Source organism: Felis catus, chromosome B2 (genome assembly GCF_018350175.1).
Source record: "Felis catus isolate Fca126 chromosome B2, F.catus_Fca126_mat1.0, whole genome shotgun sequence".
NCBI lineage: Eukaryota > Metazoa > Chordata > Mammalia > Carnivora > Felidae > Felis > Felis catus.
In genome coordinates this window covers 92,237,616-92,262,500 of record NC_058372.1, presented here as the reverse complement: position 1 = coordinate 92,262,500, position 24,885 = coordinate 92,237,616, and the positions used below count along the sequence as shown (strand labels likewise).

Below are 24,885 nucleotides of genomic sequence, written 5' to 3'. Positions count from 1 at the left end.
TGCAACTCAACACCCAAAAACAAATAATCTGCTTAAAACTGGTCAGAGACTCTGAATAGATATTTTTCCAAAGACATACAGTTGTCTGTCCAACAGACACATGAAAAAATGCTCAACATACTCAATGAAAACCAAAACAATGAGATATCATCTTACAACTATCAGAATGACTAAAATTGAAAAGACAAGAAATAACAGGTGTTGGGGAGGATGTGGAGAAAAAGCAAGCATCATGCACTATTGATGGGAATTAAGCTACTTTTCTTCCCTGTGTTTCCTGACTTAAAGTCCTCACCTCCTTATTGTGTGTAGGGAATTCCAAAACTGTGTGCCTCATGAAAGCACGTCACTGAACAGCACAGATGACAAAATCTTTGAATATTAACTTCTGACTTTGAAAACAAGGTTTTGACAATTGACAGAGACAACAGTTTGAACACAAAGGATTTTTGAAAACCAAAAGCATGGGAAACTCACCCTATCTAGAGAACATAAAAATAATGATTGATATATAGGAAAGAGAGCATGTCAAAGAGCCGAGGAAAAGATAAAATATTGAAATAAGGAAGATAATTAATGTTAATAATTTTGTAGAATTTTATACATAGGCAATAAACACATATAATATGTTATTATGGTTCATATATTAGGTAAGTAGGTATTATACCTTTACAGAGAGAGAGAGATAAATATTTAAGAATTTTACATGATGAGAAGAAGTTTCTGTCCATGTCAACTGCGTGTCCAAGTGTAAGAAAATGAAAGAAAGGCTGTATATCTATATATTCTTAATATGTATTTATTAATCCTCAATCCTTTACAAACATTTGCATTACCATGTCAAACTTATTTTTGAAATTAAGGTAAAATATCACAGTAGTATGTCATCTTGTATTTCTTGACTATTTTAATACTTTTAAAGTGTTTATTGATATACCTATTTTTTAAATGTTTACTCATGTTCTTATATTTTGAATGATATGTAACCTCTTTATTTATAAACAATTATAATTAAATAAATAACCAAGAAAGGCAGATTTGCTGTAGGGTTTTTAAAAAAATTTAGTTTATTTTGTTTTTTAGAGTAGTTTTAGGTTCATAAAAAAATGGAATGGAAGACAGAGGAATTCCCATATATTCTCTGCTCCCACACTTGCATTACCTCCCCCATCGCCATTATCCTCAACCATAGATATGCACTTGTTACCATAGATGAACTTACACTGAAATATCATTATTAATAAAATCCTTAGTTGCATTATGTCGCACTCTTAATACTTTATACTATAGGTTAGGACAAATGTATAATGATATGTATCCCAAATTATAGTATCATACTGAATGTTTTTACTGCCTTAAAATCCTCTATACTTAGTCTATTCATCCCTCCTCCTTCTTAACCCCTGGTAAAAATTGATCTTTTTACTTTCTCCACAGTTGTGCCTTTACCAGAATGTCATATAGCTTATACCATACAAAATGTAGCCTTTTCCACTTGGCTTTTTCATTTAGTAATATGTATTTAGGTTCTCTGTATGTATTTTCATAGCTTGATAGCTCATTTTTTAGCACTAAACAATGTTCCACTGTCTGGATGTATCATAGTGTATTTATCTATTCACCCCCTGAAGATTATTTTGTTGCATCCAAGCTTATGTAATTACAAATAAAGCAGCTATATACATCTGTGTACAGGTTTTTATGTAGACATAAGTTTCAACTCCTTTAGGGAAATACCAAGGAGCACGACTACTGTATTGTATGATAAGCATATGTTTAGTTTTGTAAGAAAACACCGAACTGTCTTTCAAAGAGGTATACCATTTTGCATTCCCACAAGCAATGCACAAAAGTTCCGTGACTCCACATCCTTAATAGTATTTGATGTTACTGGTATTATGCATTGTGACCATTCTAGTAAGTGTGCAGTGTCATCTCATTATTGTTCAAACTGCATTTATCTGATGACATATGATATGAAGCATCATTTCATATGATTGCCTGTATATCTTCTTCAGTAAGATGTCTGTTAAGGTCATTGGCCCATTTTTTAATCCAGCTGTTTTTCTATGATGTTTGAAAATTAAGAGTTATTTGAATATTTGGATAACAGTACTTTATAACATGTGTCTTGTAAATATTTTATCCATCTGTGGCTTTTTTCATTTCCTTGATAGTGTCATCTCAGAAAAATTAAAATTTTTCATTTTATTTTATTTTTATTTTTTTTAACGTTTATTTATTTTTGAGACAGAGAGAGACAGAGCATGAATGGGGGAGGGTCAGAGAGAGGGAGACACAGAATCTGAAACAGGCTCCAGGCTCTGAGCTGTCAGCACAGAGCCCGACGCAGGGCTCAAACTCACGGACTGTGAGATCATGACCTGAGCCGAAGTCGGCCGCTTAACCGACTGAGCCACCCAGGCGCCCCTAAAATGTTTCATTTTTTTTAAATTTTTTTTTAATTTTTTTTCAATGTTTATTTATTTTTGGGACAGAGAGAGACAGAGCATGAACGGGGGAGGGGCAGAGAGAGAGGGAGACACAGAATTGGAAACAGGCTCCAGGCTCTGAGCCATCAGCCCAGAGCCCGACACGGGGCTCGAACTCACGGACCGCGAGATCGTGACCTGGCTGAAGTCGGAGGCTTAACCGACTGCGCCACCCAGGCGCCCCTAAAATGTTTCATTTTAATACAGTCTAGATTATTAATTATTTTTGCATAGATCATGCTGTTGGTGTTGTATCTAAAAAAGTCATCATGAAACCCTAGGCCATCTAGATATTCTCCAGTATTATCTTCTAGAAGTTCATAATTTTATATTTTATATTTATATATTAGTTTTGTGAGATTTATTTTAAATTAAATTATGCAAGGCTGAAAGTTCTGCTTTACAGTATTGCATTTGGATGTCTAGTAATTCTAGCACCATTTGTTGAAAAGACTGCTCCATTCTATTAACTTTGCTTCTTTATCAAAGATAAGTTGACTGTATTTATGTGGATCTGTTTTGGGGTGCCACAAAGGTATTGTCCATGTGATACATGGAAATACTCATATCTTGTTAATGCAGATGTTAAGTTGAAAATATTGTAGGAAAAGAAGAGTGACTGATTTAAGGAAAAGAAAAAGATAACATGTGGTACCTTCATCAAAATTGTCAGGGAGAAAATTCTAAGCCCTCAAATTATTTGGGCTTACTTTATATCATTGAAACAGTTTTTCTTGTGGAAAATTTTTGTTCTTCCAACACCAGTGCCCTGACTATATCATGTCTCAGATTTTTTAAAGTTATATCATACTATTAAACAGTTTCGAAAATATTGTTCAAATGAAATTTATTTCAATTAAATATGCCCTTACATTTCAATTTTTATTTTTCAATGGAAACATAAGTCTAATGGACTTTATTTACATGAGGCACTTTTACTGGTTATGAGTCACCCAATGGTAAGCCAAGAGGCAGTCTACATCTCTGAGAGAAAACTGTAACAAATAAATTACTAAATTTCTACATAATGTTTTTCTTAAATATTTTTATATTTCTCTTCAATGTCTCATATTTCAAGAAGATGGCATATAACTATTTTTCTCACATTATGTCATTTATTAAAAAGAAATTTCCATACCAATCATACAATGAGCTTGTCAATTTCTGCATAACAAACTTCAGAAATTTCAAATGAGACTGGAGTATATGGACTATTTATGGAGAAATAATATCTTAACAACATTGAGTCTTCCAATCCACAAATATATTCCTTTATTCATTATTTGTACACTATACTTAATTTTTCTTAATAAAATTATAATTTTCAGAATAAACTTTTTAGAGATAGTTTTCATATGTATTCCTAGACAATAGATTTTTTATACTATTGTAAACTGTATGTGTATGTTAGTTTGTTGTATATTTTTGTGTTTATTCTGTACTCAGTGACCATGATAAATTAATTCATTGATTCTAGTACAACATCTGTAGATTCTTCTGGGTCTTTATGTAAATAATCATGCCATCTATCAATGACAACTTTAATCTGTCCTACCTTTTATTTATTTCTATTGCCTACTTCACTTTTAAACAAGTGTTCTATTGCCTACCTCACTTTTAAGAAAGAGTTTTATTTCAATGTTAAAAATAATTGATGATAAAAGAAGACTCTTTCTGATTTCAGAACTTTAAGGAAATCACTTGCTATTTTATCATTAAATAACATTGCTAAAGTTTTGTCTGTGTGGGCACATATGTGTATTCTTTATAGACTGAGAAAGCATCATTCACAATTTGAGAAAAATGATCACAAATGTACTGAAATATTATCAAATGTCTTCCTTGAATCCGTGGAAAAGGTTTTATGTTTTCCTTTATTAACATGATAAATTATGTTGGTTGACTACTTGAATGTCAATTTAATCTTCAATACACATAACAAACCTCACCTAACTGTTAAAATATTGGCTTTTTATATATTACCAAATTAAACTTTCTAATATTTTATTTAATATTTTTGAATAAATATGCATGAAAGAGATTTGCCTGTGATTTTCCCATTATATAATTTCCTTTTACATGATAGGTTTTGTCGCTGAAATTATGTGGCATCAAAAATTGTTGGGAAACAGCTGCTCTTTTTCTATTATGTAGAGGATTTTGTAAAAGTTCACTATTATTTCTAACTTACATATTTGGAAAAAGTCACTGATAAGCCATTGGAATTTCTCTCTGGGAAGTCTTTTAATAAATACATTAACGTTCAATTTCTTACAAAATGTCTGACTATTCAGCTTTCCTATTTTTTCTTCTGTCAGTTTTAATTACATTTACTTATCTCTTATTTAGTCTTATCTTTGTCATATATTTTTACTTCTACATATATTTAAACACTATAAGACAATATGATCATTGATTTTCCATAATATGCAAATTTACCTTAACATTAACCCCTTCTGTTGTTTTCTGCATTTTCATCTTTCCATCTCAGATCATTTTCTAATTACATCTATATTGATGACCTTTCAAATACGTGACACACAATACTCTGTTCCATTTTGATTTTGTTTTTTGTTTTTCCCATTCTTGTTATTCCTGTCTGTTTAAATTAGGATATTTCTATTAATCTTTCTTCCAACTAATGAATTTCATTTTGTAATATGTACAATTTACTTTTAAATTCACTGAGTATATAACACTCCAGATGTTTTTAATTTCTCAACACTTTAAACCTTCTCACTTCACTGTTAAAATGCATCATTTTTTTAAATCAATTTTGCCCAGCAAAGAACCTTTGGATCTAACTTTTCAGCTTCCTGCATAGCCTCAGAATTCAACAGAGGTATTGTTTGAAACAACTACTTGTGCACTTGAGACCTTCAAACTTTTATTTTTGCCACTCTAAAATAGTTCTGGAGGCACCTGGGTGCCTCAGTCAGTTAAGTGTCCTGGGACTTCAGCTCAAGTCATGATCCTGTGGTCCATGAGTTCAAGCGCCATATGGGGCTCTGTGCTGGCAGTTCAGAGCCTGGAGCCTGCTTCAGATTCTGTCTCCCTCTCTCCGCCCCTCCCCCACTCACAGTCTGTTTCTGTCTCTCAAAAATGAATAAATGTTAAAAAAATTTTAAAGAAAAATAGTTCTGTACATTTAGTGTTGTACACCTAACAGCTTTAAAGTTTTTGTTTTCCCCAGCAGCAAATTCTTTCTTGGCTACCTACCCTTCTGTCCTCAGTCCCTGAAAAAAAAAAAAAAAAAAAAAAAAAGGCAAATGCTCCCAGAAAGCAGGACAAAACAAAAAACAAATAAGACTGTTATTATTTCATCTATTAATTGCTCTTTCATCTCTGAAATTTTAGTATGTCTTCCACAAGTTGCTGATGCCTTTAAATGTATTATTTAATATTTTCCCACTTTATTAGTGGTCATTAGGGACACTGATCTAGTGCTCCCTACAACATCCTATCTGGAAGAAGTTACAATCAGTTTGATAACTATTGAAATGATTATATGAAGTTTTAAATATTTTCGTTCTTTACTAGATTATAATTTCTTGCTACTATATTCATTAAAAAATTACTTACATTCTTAAAGCAAGATGAACAAAATTTACATTTAAGATTTAAAGCAAAACAGGAAGAGATTGAGGGTTCCACATTGGAATTTCACCAGGGCATTAATTATAACTATAATTATAACACTTAACTCACGAGTGTTTTGATACAATACTATTTTAATATAATTTTATTGTAAAGGTGAAAAAAGTCACTATGAGAATCATATGTTTATTAACCACTCTATGTAATTTCATTTGGTATGGAATTCATCATTGCTCAAGGGACAATCTTAATATCTCCAACACAAGAATGCCTGTAGCTCTTAAAAGACCTCAAATATGTGTGATTATAACTATATATGCTGTATGTAACTGTAGTCTTCATTTTCTCCATACATATCTTCTAATTTGACATAATGTAATATACATTTACAACTGCACTTTAAGTTTATTTTGCTTGCCTCTCCCTCAAAAAATTTATCCAATAAGCAAAACATAGCAAGATTCATTCTCTTTCCCTGAGGCTAAAATATCTTACCATATACTATGCCCTTTCAAAATCTTGGCTGAAATAACTCATAATTATAGAAGCTAAATGGAATTAATTATAGTCAATTAATTCTTCAAGTACTTTAAAGTCTATTTTTATGTATGGTAAGACTACCAACAGGTAACTTCAAATTGCATTATTTTATTCCCTTGAAACACCACCTAGTGTTTTGTTTTGTTTTGTTTTTAGTTTATTTATTTATTTTGAGAGAGGGGGTGGGGAAAGAGAGAGGGGTGAGAGAGAGAATCCCAAGCAGGTTCCGCGTTGTCAGCCCAGAGCAGGACACAGGGCTCTAACTCACGAAGAGTGAGATCATGACCTGAGTCGCAACCTAAAGTCAGATGCTTAACCGACTGAGGTATCCAGGTGCCCCCCACCTAGTTTTTGAATATATATCCTTAGATTTATTATTTTAGCAAAGTCTTCCTACAAGAGAAAGTAACTGAAAATACTGAATATTAATTTCTAAAACCCAGGAGTTAGGTGTTTTTTGTTTTTTTTTTTTTAATACAAAAATGAACACACTTATTTAAGTGTCCTCTTTGATGTAAAGAGAAATTTACATATAGCACTTCTGCTGCATGCCAAAATGCCATAGTGTCTGGAGGAAAAGCACTATTGTGATTTCTTTAGTTAGAAAAAGAACTAGCTACCTTTCTCATGAAACATTATTTTTACTGGAAAGAAATATTGACAAAAAGAAAATTATGGATATTCAGACTTAGGTATTATGCAATCATTTTTTGGCAAATGAATGGTTACTTTAAAGAAAACAAATGATGATGGCACTAGTTGACAATAGTAAACTTGAGCTGGAAAAAAATTTAAAAAAACAGCTACAGTAAATTTAAAAATTTCTGGGTAGTTAAAATTGTACTGACAAAATTGGTTGTATTGTCAATTAATATGATTTTTTGATGTTATATCCTAAGGTATATTGATTTTTAAAAGATCTACCTAACTGCCAGAACTAATATTTTCCAACTGACAAAATATGATGTGACAAAATCACACATGGCTAAAAGATCAATTCAAAGTGCAAGATAGACCAATGAATTATAATGCAATAGATTATAAAATTACCATTCATAGTTTCAGATTCCACATGGCAATTAACTTTTAAGAAAATATCACTTATCAAATTTTGGTGTAGTATCCAAGAAGCGTATGACAATTATCTGAAAACTAGTAAATGTGCCTCCCTTTTTTAAGCATATATCTGAGTTTTCTTCATACACAAAAGTTTTCTTCATACACAAGTTTTCTTCATACACAGAAGAACATATTTCTTTTTTTTATTTTTAAATTTTTTATATGAAATTTATTGACAAATTGGTTTCCATACAACACCCAGTGCTCATCCCAAAAGGTGCCCTCCTCAATACCCATCACCCACCCTCTCCTCCCTCCCACCCCCCATCAACCCTCAGTTTGTTCTCAGTTTTTAACAATCTCTTATGCTTTGGCTGTCTCCTACTCTAACCTCTTTTTTTTTTTTTTCCTTCCCCTCCCCCATGGGTTCCTGTTAAGTGGATCCTGAGAAACTTAACAGGAAGAACATATTTCAACAGACTGAGCACAGAAACAAATTTGAGAATCCTGGTATCTTCTATTTAAGCCAAATGTTAAAGAAATCTGAAAAACTATAAATATTGCCACTTTCTCAATAATTTTTGGAAGATATAGTTTTTTCCATAAACATCTTATTTCCATTTATATTAATAATTTCTTATTGCTACTGAAGTAAATTAGTAAATATTTATTTTCACCTTTTAATCTTATATATTAAAATGATAAATCTTGATTAATATGAACCACACAAACAGGAGTTCTTTGGGGTCCACACTAATTAAGTTACCTCAATTCAAAACTTTGCTGTGAAACTCACTTTAGACAATTAGTTTAGTGACAATAATACCAACACTCAGGTTTTTATAAAAGATGTATACTAGGCATACATTAAGTGCTTTTATAAAAGAAAATGAATTGTTATTATTATGTATATTGTTTGCAACTATTTTTCTGTTCTGGGTATGGTCTCTATTCACCCTGAATCACCTGCCCTGATTTTGGGAGGAGGATTACCTAAAAACATTGAGGTTTTGTTAGAAAACAGGAAAGGAAGAACAAATCCTCAGTTATTCATTAAAAGTGAGAACTACTGATAAGCTAATATATGAGTGCTAAAATTTTGAAAAAGAGAAAATGTACCTCTGTCATTTATCCATTTTTAATCATTTAAAATTCTACAACTTTTGGCTACCTGGGTGGCTTAGTCTATTAAGCATTTGACTCTTGGTTTCGGCTCAGGCCATGATCTCGTGTTTGTGGAATTGAGCCCTGCATCGGGCTCTGTGCTGACAGTGTGGAGCCAGCTTGGTATTCTCAATCTCTCTCTCTCTCTCTCTCTCTCTCTCTCTCTCTCTCTCTCTCTCTCTCTCTCTCTCTCTCTCTCTCTCTCTCTCTCTCTCTCAATCTGTCCCTATCCACCCTCCCTTCTTAAAATAAATAAATAAACTTTAACATCTGACTCTTGATTTCATCTCAGGTCATGATCTTGCGGTTCGTGAATTTGAGCCCCACATCGGGCTCTGCACTGACAGTGCGAATCTGTTTGGGATTATCTATCTTCCTCTCTCTCTGCCCTCCCATTCTCTCTCTCTCTCTCTCTCTCAAAATAAATGAAAATAAAACTTAAAAACAATAAAACTTGTCTCGAAAGTCATACTATCAAAGAACACTTTACAGAAAGTGATAACTCCTTGTAGTTATAGATTGACCAAGAAAATTCTGAAGGTAATTCAACTTAATGAAAGACTCTAATGGTTATCTAAGTGCCAGCTTCAGATATTGCTATTCATTTGTAATTGTGTGTCAATTAGTAGGGGAATTAAACCAAAGAACAGAAATCTATCACATGGATTTGTATGCATCCAAATTTAGTGATGGTCTAGTTCAAGCTGGCAACTGTAACAAACAAGCCTCAAAATGTATAATCACTCAGAGATCATAAAATTTTTTTACTCATTCAAAACACTCCAAAGTTGGTGTTCCTGATCAGTGATGTCTCTCCAAGTAATAATTTAAGCCCCCAGCTCCCTTTATCCTGTAGTTCAGGCATTTCGAAACATGCCTTTCTAGGTGCCTTCATGCTGATCTGCATGAAGACAGTGAAAAGGAGTATGAAGATCATGCATAGACTTCATGAGGTGGCATACATGATTTCTGCTTACTTTGCATCATCTAGAATCCCAACTTGTGCCTGCATTTACTAAAATGAGGCTGGACAACTAGTCAATCATAAGGGATCCAAGTTTGTTAGCACAATTACACTTGTCCATTAGCTAGGTGAAAGAAGGAAGGCAGAGCAATGATCACAGGCATCATAAGATTTTTCAACATTTTTCTTTAGGTTGAGCTATTTGATGTCTACTTGGGGATGAGTCATATCCCTGGCATAAAAAAGTATTAGTGGCATAAAATTCTAATGTCTGTGTAGCACTATTGCTAGTTTTTGGATTAAAACCTATCTCAGTCTAAAAGCTTACTTTTACAAACCCATGAGTAACAGGGTGTGAAAAAAAAGAAAGATTTAGTAAGTAGGCTTCATTCAAATACTAAAAATGAAATTTTAACTCAAGTTTGACTTATCAAGTGAACTTTTTTGGGTTTAGACCACTGTTCTTACAGATGAACAGTACATAAAATATGCTACAGGCTAGGGGTGCCTGGGTGGCTCCGTCGGTTAAGTGTCTGACTTCGGCTCAGGTCATGATCTCACAGTCCCTGAGTTTGAGCCCCGCATCAGGCTCTGTTCTGACAGCTCAGAGCCTAGAGCCTGCTTCGGATTCTGTGTCTCCCTCTCTCTCTGTCCCTCCCCTGCTCATGCTCTGTCTCTCTCTGTCTCAAAAATAAATAAAAACATTTTTAAAATTTTTAAAAAAATATACTACAGGCACACAGTTTAATGATAGGCATATATAGATTAAAAAGAGTGAAGTGAAATTGATTTTAAAGTAATAAATGTACTAAGGTAATTTTTGAATGTGTGATAGCTTATTATTATTTTCTTATTTAAAAGCATGGATTATAGGCTCATGTTATCTAAAACTTTGCTATCCAACGTATTTTAAAGAACATATTAAAGAAGAAAGCAAGGAATCATTTTTAGTAAACAAATAGCATCTTGATATTTTTATTGAAAAATTTATTTTGGTGACTTTTTATGTCCTTTCTTTAAAAAAAATAAGTTTATTTATTTATTTTGAGAGAGAGAGAGAGCGAGCGTGTGGGCAGCGGCAGAGAGAGATGGAGAGACACTTCCAAGCAGCCTCTGCACTGACACAGTGCAGAGCCCAACACAGGGCTCGAACTCATGAACTGTAAGATCATGACCTGAGCCAAAATCAAGAGTCGGTCATTTAACTGACTAAGCCACCCAGGCCCTTTCTTACAAGAGGTGTCTTATTTTTCAACTGCCTCCTAACATTCAATATTTAAACATATTCTATATTTTATTAAACCAGTTTGTTTTCAATATTTTCCTATTACCAAAATTCTGCAATAAAAGCTAGCTACCTATCTATAACCTATTATTGGCGGTTGGAGATTAGGTCACTGTTGAAGGACAGTATAGTTTAGCAACTTGTCACCTGTTCAAGTAGAGTAAGAGAACATTATCCCTAATACAATTACATTTTTAATCAAAAGTATTGGTAATGCTTTTTTTTTTTTTCTCAAAAAGTTCATGGATTCTGATTAAGTTGTTCAATTTGTTCCTAACACTCAACACACTCTTAGTCAGAATTTTGCACTAAAACATTTATTTTAATTAGAAGTTTTTAAAACAAGGGGTACATTTACCACAATGTTTATATTAGCATTATCAACAACAGCCAAACTATGGAAAGAACCCAAATGTCCATCGACTGATGAATGGATAAAGAAGATGGGGTATATAATGGAATATTACTCAGCCATTAAAAAGATTGAAATCTTGCCATTTGCAAGAATGTGGATTATGGTATTATGGTAAGTGAAATAAGTCAGTCAGAAAAGGACAAATAATGTAGATTTCACTCATATGTGGAATTTAAGAAACAAAACAGAGGGACATATGCGCAGGGGAAAAAAAGAGAAAGGGAAACAAACCATAAGAGACTCTGTATGATAGAGAACAAAGTGAGCATTGAGGGAGGTTCACGGGGGATGGGCTAAATGAGTGATGGATATAAAGGAGGGTACTTGTCGTGTTGAGCACTGGGTGTTATAGGTAAATGATGAATCACTAAAGTCTACTCCCCAAAACAATATTACACTATATGTTAACTAACAACACATTAAATACATATTTAAAGAAAAAAAAAGTTTTACTGGATTTTTGTCTATAGACGTCTTCCTGGAATTCCATTTGTTATGATTTAGGATCTAGAGTTTCTTAGATTCTTCAATCCTGTAAAAACGTCATATTCTAGATTGTCTTCATCATCTTTTATTCCTGCTTAAAAACTGGCAAGTCCCTTCCTGAGTCCGTCCTATATATTCCAATATCCATCCAAATAACAGACAACATCTACTGCCTATTTACCATTTTCAAACTTCCCCCTCAGAATGACAGTCACAAACATCTGCTATGTAAGTTACAGTGGATGAAATCTTGCTGGGTGTTTGAACACAAAATGACATGATTTTGTGCCACCTCTAATGGCTTTCTTATTACTTGCTGCCCAACATCAAAATTAATGCCACCTCTTGTAGAATTGCTTTGGCAGCCTACTGTTTTAGGCACTATGCCTATCACAGTTGGGGTACATATGCTGAACAGATAAATTCCACAATGTGAATGCTCCTTGTGTGCCTCCAGAATCATGCTTCAAGATCTAGATATCATTCTTTCAGCTTCCAGGTGTCCTTATGAATTGTCCTTGTCTAATGGGAGCAGCCTTGATCATGGTTATATGCCTTATATCTGTGGAGGCCCACATTAAGTAGCTAGTCAACATGAGGGAGAGCTGCCAAGAGGCCTGGCCTCCTTTCTCAGCGTGGAAAACGCTTCAGGGTCATCCCAACTGCACACCTCCCCATGCAATTGGTGAGGACTCTGTTGTAAATAAGGTTTTTATTTCTGTTATTTTAAAATATAAAAATAATCTATAAGAAGCATAACATACTCAGGTGTAGCACTTATTTTGGGAACTTTGCAAAGTGATTATTTCTTTAGTTAGGCTCTCTTAAAGTACATAACTGTCCTTTACAGTGAGGACATGAATAATATGAGGTATTTCATTTATGTGCAATATGGAATTTTAACATAATTATAATATAAAATTTGTTGCGTGATAAGAATGATAGCAACAATATTAAGAAACCTAAGTATATTTTTGGGGGTTTGACAAAAATACACATTAATTAATTATGTGATGGAAAACCACTCAGTTATTGATATTATACTATACCACTTCTCTTTAGTGAACCTGAGGTTGGAGAATTTTCTTTACTGGATTTCTCAGGTAAATATTTTATACGATAGCAAAAATAATATTGGCAATAACAACTAACTTTTTCTGAAGAACTATGTTTGTAATCTCTATAAGTCTCTAGTATTCTTCTATCTTAAATTTATTTACTTTGTTCTTAAATTTTAGCAATAATTAGAAAACTATTTTAACTGCTTAAATTTTGGCAATAATTGGAAACTTCTTAAATTTATTTGAGTCTTTGTTGTGGGACTGATAAGTCAAAAGTTTGAATCAAATACCCATAGAATGGAAACATGAATTGAGAATTTAATATTGTACTTTAAGGTATAACGATAGCATTTAGTTAGTACTTACTGTTGCAGACCTTGCTTCAATCATTGTGTGTGTGTGTGTGTGCACACTTGTGTGTGTGTAATCTCTAATTTTTTCAACAGTCCCCGGAAGTATATCCCTTTTTTGTGCCTGTAACAGAAAAGCAAACTGAGTAAGTGAAAGGTTAACCAATTGAACAATGGTGACACAGTTAGTTAAGCAGTGAAGCAAGGATTTAAACTCAGCTGGTCTGAGGGTAGAATACATTCTTCTATCTACATAGTTCATTTCTTGAAAGCTCATAATGTGTCAGCCACTGTATTAAGTAGATTATGTACATTATATCATTTAATTCTCATTACCACAACAGGAGGTACATATAATTATCCTTATTTTAGACAGGAGATTACTGAGGCTTACAGAGTTTCAGTAATTTTTGAAGTGGTTCACACCTATGTAGTGCACAGCTCGGATATAAAAGTGTATCTGTTGGACTAGTCTACTGCTTAATGTGGTAAAGGATGCTAATGAACCCTTTGGCATATTTTTCTGCTAAAGAAAAAGGAATAATAGGGCATTCAATGAAATTTGGCTCATGCTAGAGCAGTTAATTTTCTACTATTAAGCAGAAGAAAATCAAGGTGTGTGCTATTACTTCCATTGGTTTTTCACTGTAATACTATATTCCAGACACCTGTAAACTCATGATTATGAACATAATCCAAAGCCAAGCAGCATCTTTCCTGTGCAGTGTGACACGCTGGGCTTGGACAGAACAGACACAGAAGAAGCATGTACTTTGCCGTGTTTTATTTTTGTCAGAAAGCTATCAACAAGTCCAGCTGCCTAATACTGTCACTAGCCTGAAATCTGTAGGCTTGAAGAAAAGTGACATGTGGAGATATTTACATATGCCAAGGCCACACTCTCAGCTATCATTGGGCTGTCAAATACATAGTTGATGGAAACTTAAAAAATTTTAGACTACTTATCCTTTTCAAAAATGTCCATTCTACATGCCCTAGTATTATCAGTTAGCTTGAGAATTATATCTATGTTATATCTACGTAAGTTTTAGCATAGTGAAAGAAAGTATTCAAGCACTTTAAAAGTATAAAGTTTATCTGAAGTGTATATACATAATACATACATATATATTTTATATATAATTTACATATAACTCTCTATATAAAATATGTATATTTAATGTATGTATAAAGTATATCTAAACTATTTGCTTAATAGTTTCCAATAATTGGGACAATTCCTTTTTTAAAGTGAAGAATAGCTAGTATGATTTCATTTATGTTTTGCTTGCTTTTTCATTGTTTGTTTGTTACTTTTAAAGTAGTAACATTTAGACATTTTACAAATACAGAGGTAAAAAAGGTATCCAACGAATGTAAGTCTTGTCTACTCTCACCTCCCTGTTTAAGTAATTAAATAAAGAAGCCACTCGACTGAGGAGGATCTAATGCTTTGCTACCCTATGCATGCAAACCAAAACCTAAGCCAGAATCAATGCACCTGAAACTGAGAAAAGAAAACCGAGAAATTTAAGTACAACCAATCACAAATAGCTAGCTAGGTTCTCCCAAATAAAGCAACCTCTTACATTATAGCTAATCAGATACTTTCCTTGCTTTGCTTATATAAAAACTTCTCTTGAGCTTCTTCTGGGTGAAGCACTCCTAACCATCTTCAATTTGGTGCTATCAATTCGGATCAACATTTGACCAATTAAACTCCTGAAAACAGTAATCTGCCTCACTTTGTCTCTTAATGCCCCAGTCACCAGGTTCTCATTTTCCCTCACAGTGTGTCTACTTTCAGAGCTATTCATATATCTATACGAATATATATCTATATAAGTATATATGAATTACTCACATATATATGAATATGTGTGTTTGCATTATTATTTTATACACGTATTCCACACATGTTCTGCAACTCACAGCAATTTTTCTCTATCAATACAGTATGTACAGTATGTCCTTAATGACAGGCACTATGATAGATAATGCTTATTTAGATTTGTTATTGCTATTTTATTAGTGGATAATCTTACAGATCCTCTATATTGTCTTTGGGTATAACTCTTACTGCTAATATCTTAAAAATTGAAAACTTTTATTTTATTTCTATGATGTAAAAAAAAAACTATAACTTGACTTGGTCACTAGTAGATGTTGCACATAGTTTCATATGACATCATACATATTATACATATTTTAAATTATGGTTAACTCTATTAAAACAACAGTGGTTACTGAATTAGATGTGAGGTATTAATGTAATGTACTGAGCAACAGATAACTTCTATATCACATTTTTACAAAGTAATATATTTATATTTCAGCATAATTGCTTTTAATAATCTTATGAAATGTATTTTAAATTTAAGAAAAATAAAATCTCAGTAGCTATCCAAATTACAAAAGAGGTCCATGACACAAACATCCCTCTACAATGCTTAGGAAATGCCCTTCTTTAGACTTAGTTACATATATTAGTTTCCTCTTTCTTAAAGTTATGATAGAATTGCATGACAAAAATTTGGGGGCCTGGTCTATTTTGATGACTATTTCTTCTGTGAAGCTCTTTGCTGATTTCTATATTAAAATTACTCATTTTACCCAGATTCCTTAAATTGCATACAGTTTCCTAAAAACTTATTTTATCATTCCTTTAAGTTCCTCTCTGACATATGACCACTTTGACATTTATCTTGTGGTTTCATAACTTTTCCCCTTGGTTTTGAGGTTATATTCTTGCCCCACTAAGAAAACAGCTTAATGTATCCATCATTTTGTACTGTTTTATTCTTTTTTCACTTCAGCTAATACTTTCTTCTACTTCTGTAGATTTATTTTATATTCATTTTTAAATTCCTTTAGAGGAAAATTAAAATATTTATTCTAATTGTCTTGTTTAACAATATACTTATTCAAGGCTATGGATTTTCCTTTATATCTATTAGGTTTTAGTTACAGTGTTTTCTCCCTTTTTTCCCCTATATATTCTACAATTTGAGTTTTGAGTTTACCTTGAAACTTAGAGAGTGTGTGGTGTTTTTAGGTGTGTTAATTTAATTATAACATCTGGGAGCTAAGTTTTTCAATTTCCATGGAGTGTTCCTCCTAAATTAATTTCAACTCTTACCTCATTATGACCAAAAAGTATTATCTTTAATTTTAAACATTTTTTATAATTAAGATTTTCTTTAGTCTAAATAATTGTCAATATTATGAATGTTTTATGGAAGCATGAAAATGTTTACTTTCCATTATAAAATTCTAGTCTCTGAAATATAAATTGTGCCTAATATTCATTACACTTTATCTCCTTGAAAAAATATATATTAGTTTGGAGAATTTTCCCCATATATTATTATACTTAATACTTGCTCTGATTTTTTCGCTTGAGTGTGCCTTAAAATGATGTGTATATGTTTTGATGGTTTGATTATCAATTATCCTGAGCTTCAGAAATTTGAAAAGTCAAGATTTAAATTTTTTAATTTATTAACTTCTGGTAAATTTTCTCTTTCAGGGCATTTGCTGCTTTTGGTACATCTTCAATATCTCTTCTAAATTATTTTTGTTTTTATATCAAATTTTTACCAGTTTTGTATTCGTTTTTCATTACTTTCTAAGTAATAAATATCCTTTCTATTGAATTTTTCCTATTAAAAATTTTATGGTAATAATTAGAAACACAAATTTAGGTAAAAATAAATACATATGTGTTTTGTGACTTTATAAAACTTTATTTACTATATCTTTATTTTTTGTAAGTTTCATTATTTTGAGAGACAGAGACAGTGTGAGTAGGTGAGGAGCAGAGAGAGAGGGAGACAGAGAATCACAACTAGTATCCACACTGTCAGCACAGAGCCCAATATGGGACTCAAATTCATGAAACTTTGAGATCCTGACTTGAGCTGAAACCTAGAGTTGTATGCTTAACCAACTAAGCCACCCAGGCACCCCATTTACTATGTCTTTAAAGAAAAAAGAAGTAACAACAATATATCCAATATATGGGTAAGTAATGAATGACTGTAAGCAAGACAAAGCGGTAAGATTGTACTTTTGCAGGCCGGGGTTAATGGAATGTTTATATACAACTCAGGTTGTCCATCAGATTATGGATGATGAAACCATGCAGGGTTTTATCTTTTAATTTTGAGCAGTTGAAAATCTTTGCTCTCTTCTTTTATTTTTCCTTCAACACTGTCCTACAAGTGCATCACTGTGTTTCAGCAGTCTCTCTTCTTTGTGCTGTTTCCAGCTGTGCTTCCGTTATTCAACTCCGCCATCTCACAATCTTCCACACACAAACACATACCTCTACATGTTCTATTTTATCTTTGTTTTGCATCCTTATTTTATAAATGAGATTGTTTTAGCAAAATTTTTCTAACTGATGGCAATATATTAAGCAACAATTTTCATTTCCCCTGTGCCACATTTACTTATGTTTTTCAGCTGCCATCAGTTTTTTTAAATCTTTCCTTTTATCTTGTAATAGATGCATATTGATTCTTAGCTAATTTCTATTTTATTGCAAGAATATTAATGCTTTCTAGACAAATTATTTTCTGGACATTCATGTCAAAACATGAACAAAGATATCTTCCAAAATGAAAAGCTTTTTCTTGTAACCTACCATTTAGTGTGAGCTCTTTTAATTTTTGTCTTTACAGTCAGTAAACTACTATTCACTAAAACTATACACAATGCAGAATGTCTCATCTTCTCTCTAGTCAGAAGCTTCCTCCAAATATTTTTTTGTTTATTTGTTTATAAGATTCCTTTCATAACCCTGCTTTTCCAGGATCTGAATAATTAATACCAAATCTGACTCAAAAAATATGCCCAGCTAGCTTGCATATACATTTTCATGTTTCCATATAGGGGTTATTAATTCAATTTCACATTGTGCCGCTTATTTTAAAAAGCAATGTTTTGTGGGGTGCCTGGGTGGCTCAGTCGGTTAAGCATCTGACTTTGGCTCAGGTCATGATCTCACGGTTTGTGGCTTCAAGCCCTGCATGGGGCTCTGTGATGACAGCTCGGAGCCTGGAGCCTGCTTCAGATTCGGTGTCTCCCTCTCTCTCTGTCCCTGCCCTTCTAATGCTCTCTCTGTCCCTGCCCTTCTAATGCTCTCTCTCTCTCTCAAAAATAAATAAATGTTAAAAGCATTTTTAAAAGCAATGTTTTATTTGCCTTATTTTATGTATTTATCCAGGAATATCCCTTTTAAGTACCTTCCTGCATACTTGAATGACACACACATACACGTGCAGATACACACACACACACATACATATGTGTGTGTATAGATGTGTATGTGTGTGTGTGTTTGCATGAGAGAGAGAGAGAGAGAGAGAGAGAGAGAGAGAGAGAGAGAGAGAGAGAGTTGTGGAATATCAATATCCCTGGTCTCATTGATTATGGCTTTTTCTTCTTCTATTTACCTTGCTACCTTGCTTTGCTTTGGGGTAGGTTTTAGAGAAGGAAACCATCATTATTAATATATTGATTAAAGCTAGAATGGACCTTATATTTTATTCTTATATATGATGTTCTCAAAATAGATGGTTATCATTGTAATCTACAAGTTTGTTGAAAGTTATTTTACCACAGAAATTTCTATAAAACAACAGAAAAAAGTGACATAGGTAGTTTGAAAGAAATTCTGCAGTTTGATGCTGCTGGTAATTAGGTTTTGTCATCTGGACCACATTTTTATTTGACTTCACACATTTTCATTTGAACACCAACTGTTACAAAGCATATGGACTTCTATAGCAACCCCATATGCTACATAATGGCTGACTGCTATCTATTTAGGATTCAAACAATGAGATTTCATAATGGCTGTGAAGTAGGAAAACTTTTCACTCTTTTTACCCAATTTAATATATATTTTAGAGATTCTAAAGTACAGAAATATGCTGTTTTATTAGGTTAGATTTTGTTTCTCCTTAAGTACATTTGAAGTTTGAGGATGAATGTTTATAAAATATTATAAAATATAGTACTCTAAATGAGAAATATTTTGTATTAAATGAAAACAATTGGAAAACCTTAGATACAGTTTCCTTTGAAATAGTCGCACCATTTTTTGAAATGTCACTAAAAATGGCAGAATAGGAGACTCTAACCTCCATTCCCCCACAGACAGCTATCTGTGAACAAAAAGAGCTCTTGGTGAGATCAGGAGTCCACTTAAGAAATTTTAGCAAAAGAGTGGAACAAGAACAACAACAAAAAAATCCCTAAGAATAACTGCACAAAAAGAGAAGGAAGAGCAAACTCATTTTGTCTGCGCATCATTCCCCCAGCCAGCACTATGTAATGTCAAGAGAAAACTCCCTGGCTCAAAAGAGTTCCTTTAACCAGAAAAGGGAGGATAGGGGGAGTAACAAGCATTCACAGCTTTTTGGGCACTGAGAAAGGACCTGCTTCAGTTGTGCCCCATTCATAAATTTGCAAACCTGAGGTTTGGAACTAGGAGGAAGACCCGTGTGTACTAATACCAGACATGCAGCAAGACAAACTCCAGTTCCCCATGGCCTGGTCTCCAGGAGACCCCAGCAGCTTTTGCTACCTAAGAAACCAGTGTCCAGCACAGCCACTGTGGACCCTCTGCATATTTTACCACCAAGGTCCACCCCCACCCCAGGTTTTTGTGTTCACAGACACCAGCTACTTCAGTCTGTCCCCACAGCTCCATCTTACCTCCTGTTATAATCTAGGATCCCCCATAATGACAACCAGTCCTGGCCTCTGTAGCTATACAAATGCAAGACACCAATCTAGATCCCACAGCTAACTACCACCACTGTGTATGGATTAGGAGCTAACCAGTACAACTATGCACCTGCACACTGCTGGCCCAGCTCCTGCCACTAGCCTTCATTGCTGTGCATACCAGTGGCCAGACTCTACAGCTGTGGAGTGCATGACAACAACCGAGACCCCTGCAGCTGCTCATGGGCCTAGCTCCAGCCCTGTCTCCTTTCATTGGCCTGCACTGTTGTCTTCAACTGCAGCTAGCCCATAGGGTTGTGCACCTGCACCCTGCTGGCCAAACTCCCATCACCAGCTTCCCCTGCAGTGTATGTTGTGATCCCTTGTGGTGGCTCCAGGTCTGCAGAGGGAATGTTGCCTCACTGTTTTAGGCCACTGAAGTCTATAACATCAACAACTGTGTGGCCCTTGCAAAGCACGGTAGTGGGTCTGTAGCAGCTGTGAGGAATACTGTTCTCAGCAGTATCTCCAGGCCCAATGGCTAGGCTAGGGACGAGGGCAGGAAGTAGTGATGGCTGGAGCCAGTAGTGTGCGCAGACTTAGCTGTGAGGGCTGGCTGCTCATGTGTATGTGGTGATAGAGGCCAGTTTCAGACACATATGAAGTGGCAAGGGTCAGGACCAGCAGCAAGGGTGAGAGCCTACTGTGAGCATACCAGAAACCACAGGGACGCTAGCTGTTGGCAAACATTCCACTGGCTACAGGATACCCTGTAGCACTTGCAAAGGCCCATGAAGTTGTTGAAGTCATGGACCCCAGCCACCAGAGTCAATGAGATATCATGTTTCTCTGGACCCAGAATCACCACACATCCCCACCCCAATTAATGCCCTGCACTTCTACACTTGGAGTCACAGAAGGCTGAAGTGTGCCTTCACGAAGAGTTGAATGTCTTTCCTTACAAAGTCAGTACATACAGTCTGAGAGAGGTGACTGCTTTGTGAAATGTGCACCTACACAAGGCTATAGGGATCATGAAGAATCAAGGAAGCAGGACACCATCAAAGAAACACCATAAGCCTCCAGTAACTGATTCCAAAGACAGGAATATACACAAATTGACTGACAAAGAATTCAAAATAATTTTCTCAAGATGCTCAGAGATCTGCAAGAGAACACAGAGAAATAATTTAATGAAATCAAGAAAATAGTACAAAAACAAAATAAGCCCAACAAAGAGCTCAAGAAAATAATACAAAAAACAAAATAAGCTCAACCTGTCAACAGACAGGTTTAATAGCAGACTGGACCAATCAAAAGAAAGCATTAATGCACACAAATGCACGTAATTTGGAATTACCCAGAGTAACAAAAAGGAAAAAAAAAAGAATGAAAAGGAATAAAGAAAGCCTACAGGGCTTGTACAAAAAAAAAATCTACAAAAGGTACAGTTCTAGAAAAAAAGAGATGGATAAAAGGGGGGAAAGATTATTATTTTTTTTAATTTTTTTAATGTTTAATTATTTTTGAGACAGAGAGAGAGCATGAACAGGGGAGTGGCAGAGAGGCAGGGAGACACAGAATCTGAAACAGGCTCCAGGCCCTGAGCTGTCAGCACAGAGCCCGACGCGGGGCTCGAACTCACGGACCGCGAGATCGTGACCTGGCTGAAGTCGGACGCTTAACTGACTGAGCCACCCAGGCGCCCAGAGATTATTTAATGAAATAATGGTTGATAAATCCTCAAAACATGAAGAGATATGGATATCCAAGTTCATGGAGTTCATTGGTTCCCATATAAATTCAGTTTAGAAAGATCTTCTCCAAGACAAATTATAATTGTAAAATTCAAAGACAAAGAAAGAATCTTGAAAGCAGTAAGAGAAAAAAATCTTGTCACTAACAAATGAACTGTCATGATTCCATCAGTAGATTTCTCAGTAGAAACCTTGAAGGCCAGGAACGAAAAGAATGGTGAACTCAAAGGGATGAAACAAACAAACAAAAACTAAGAAGGTTCATCACCACTAAACCTGCCTAAAATTACTCCTGAAAAGAATTATTCAAGCTGAAATGAAAGGCCCCTGGTTAGAAACATGAAAACATATGACAATATAAAGTATACAAGTAAGACTAAGTTAAAAGTCAAAATCAAAATATTCCAATACTGTACTATGGTGGGTATTAACAGAGTACTAAAAATAGCTTATAGTTGTAATAATTTAATTAATACGATATAAAAATATGTAAACTATGACATGAAAAACTTAAATGGTTGAGGGATGGAAGAATCAAAAGTTGATTTTTTTGTAGGCAGTTGAATTTAAGTTGATATAAACAGTTGGTATAAACAACAAAACAGACTTTTATATCTGTAAGGTGTTGCATTTAAGCCTCGGGATAACCATAAAGTGAAAACTTACAGTAGGTACACAGGATAAAGAGGAGGAAACCAAGTATACTACTGTAGAAAACTATCAACTCACAAAAGAATACAGTAAGAAAGGAGCAAAAGAACTACAAAACAGTCAGAAAATAATTAACAATATGCATTAATAAGCTCTTACCTAACAATAGTTACTTTCAATGTAAATGAATAAAATTCTACAATCAAAAGACATAGAGTGTATCAAATCAACATGCTGTAGATCTTAATCTTCCTCAATGTTATATGTCAATTATATCTCAATTAAAATATTTAATTTTTTAAATTAAAAAACACACATAGAGTAAATTATTTAATAATTTTATTATTTGTGTATGTATGTATGTATGTATGTATGTATGTATTTATAGAGAAAGAAAGACAGAAAGCAAGCAGGGGATAGGGGCAGAGGGAGAGAAAGAGAAAATCTTAAGCAGGTTCCATGCTCAGCATGGAGCTTGATGTGGGGCTCAATACCACGACCCTGGGATCATGAATTGAACCAAAATCAAGAATCTGACACTCAACCAACTGAGCCACCCACGTGCCCCTAATAATTGTAGAACTCATCAGAATGCAATATAATGTGTTATATTTTTATATAAAAATATATGAAAACATTGCATCATACCTTGATTTTATTAACTTATCTTCTTTTCTATCTGTAGAAATAATTATTTGCCTACCAAGTCTCATTCATATTTAGAAATCCAAAATACCCTTTTCTAAACATACACTCATTTCTAAAAGTAAATGAACATATACTACTTAGGAAACTTAAAAAAGAAACAGAACCAGAAGCAACTGATCGTAGTATTTTAGGGGAAGAGATAAACTGAATAGACTTCAACAAACATCTTTGCATATGCTGTCCTTCAAAGTATCTCCCTAAACACTAACAAATGGTCAACATGATGTTATTGTTTCCTTAAACAAGGCCCTTAGTACAGGGCAGTCATTTATGGATGCATCAGATTATCTTCAGTTATAAGCAATCACAGATCATTTCAAGAAAAGAAATTTGTAGACATTAAAAATGAAATTTAATTTACGTTAATGCAGTTAGAAAAACAAGATTATATTTTTTGCCTGTGTCTCAAAATACCTCAGGACATTGTTCCCATAGTAAAAAAAAAAAAAAATGTACACAGAGATTTAGAATACAAGAAATATTTCCAAAATGTTAAATAAATATAACAAAAGCTTAAACAGGTACGTTTTTGAAATTTAAAAAAAAGTTCATTCTTTCTTAGTTTTTAATTTTTTAATCATATTAATACACTGAACACTCAACAAAGCACTGAGATTATGCCAAGTCTCATTTTTCTTAAAAACCTCACATTTCCCTATATTATCATTATTTTATTTTTAATATATAGTTTTATAGTAAAATCAAATTAAACATATTGAATAAAATATGACGACAGTCCATAATTTTAACATAAACTAGCTAGCAACATTTTTGGCAATCTATATTTTATATATCCATAAGAAATAAATAACTAATAAACTTCTAATAAATTGTCATAAACAACTTATCATAAACAATTTAGTTTATTGCTTACTATAAAATATGAACAGTATTAAATAAATAATTATTTGTGGCAATGAATTTGTAAAGTATTAAATGTGTAAATTTTTTAAGAAGCAAATACTTGCATAAAACTAAAAATAATGATAGCACCATTTTCATGTAGGTAGAAAATTTAGCACATTTAAAGCAAGTAGAACTTTATTTTATCATACTAACCATAAAACAAAATATAAAGAAAAGTACTATGTGAATGATAGTTTGTACTTGAAAATATAGGATTTGCCAATCATAGCCTCATAATTATTCTAAATATGTAGAGGGAGATAATCAAATTATTATTCTTTCCTATTCTTTAAGGCTAAGCACCCACAAATGCTCCATGAACTATCACTTAAAATTTGATGTGCTAATTTTCCTAATAATACTCCTTTTGGCTCTGTGAATGGTGACAAACCACTGGGGTGTATTAACCTTAGCAATGGACAAATTTATGTAAGTGTAGGAAATTTTAGACAATTTTGACAAAGTAATTTGATGTCTATGATAAGTAATTCATTGCTCTTTCAAACTGCTTCCCCAGTAATAAAGAAAATATTTAGAGTTACATAAATCTGGCACCTTTTAAAAAACATAAGTTAAAATAAATCACTTGTGCCTGTGACTGAACTTCAGTGAGTTTTGTATGATCCTCTAAAGAAGGGATCTTGAGACATAACTGTTAATACAAGAATCTCCAGGATTGGATAAAAATAAATAAAGCAAATTCTGCACTGTT

At 33.5% G+C, this 24,885-nt stretch overlaps 1 pseudogene; it reads right to left on the bottom strand.

Annotated features, from left to right (window-relative positions):
- Positions 1-24,885, bottom strand: part of LOC109500111 — a 225,919-nt pseudogene that overhangs the window by 124,459 nt on the left and 76,575 nt on the right.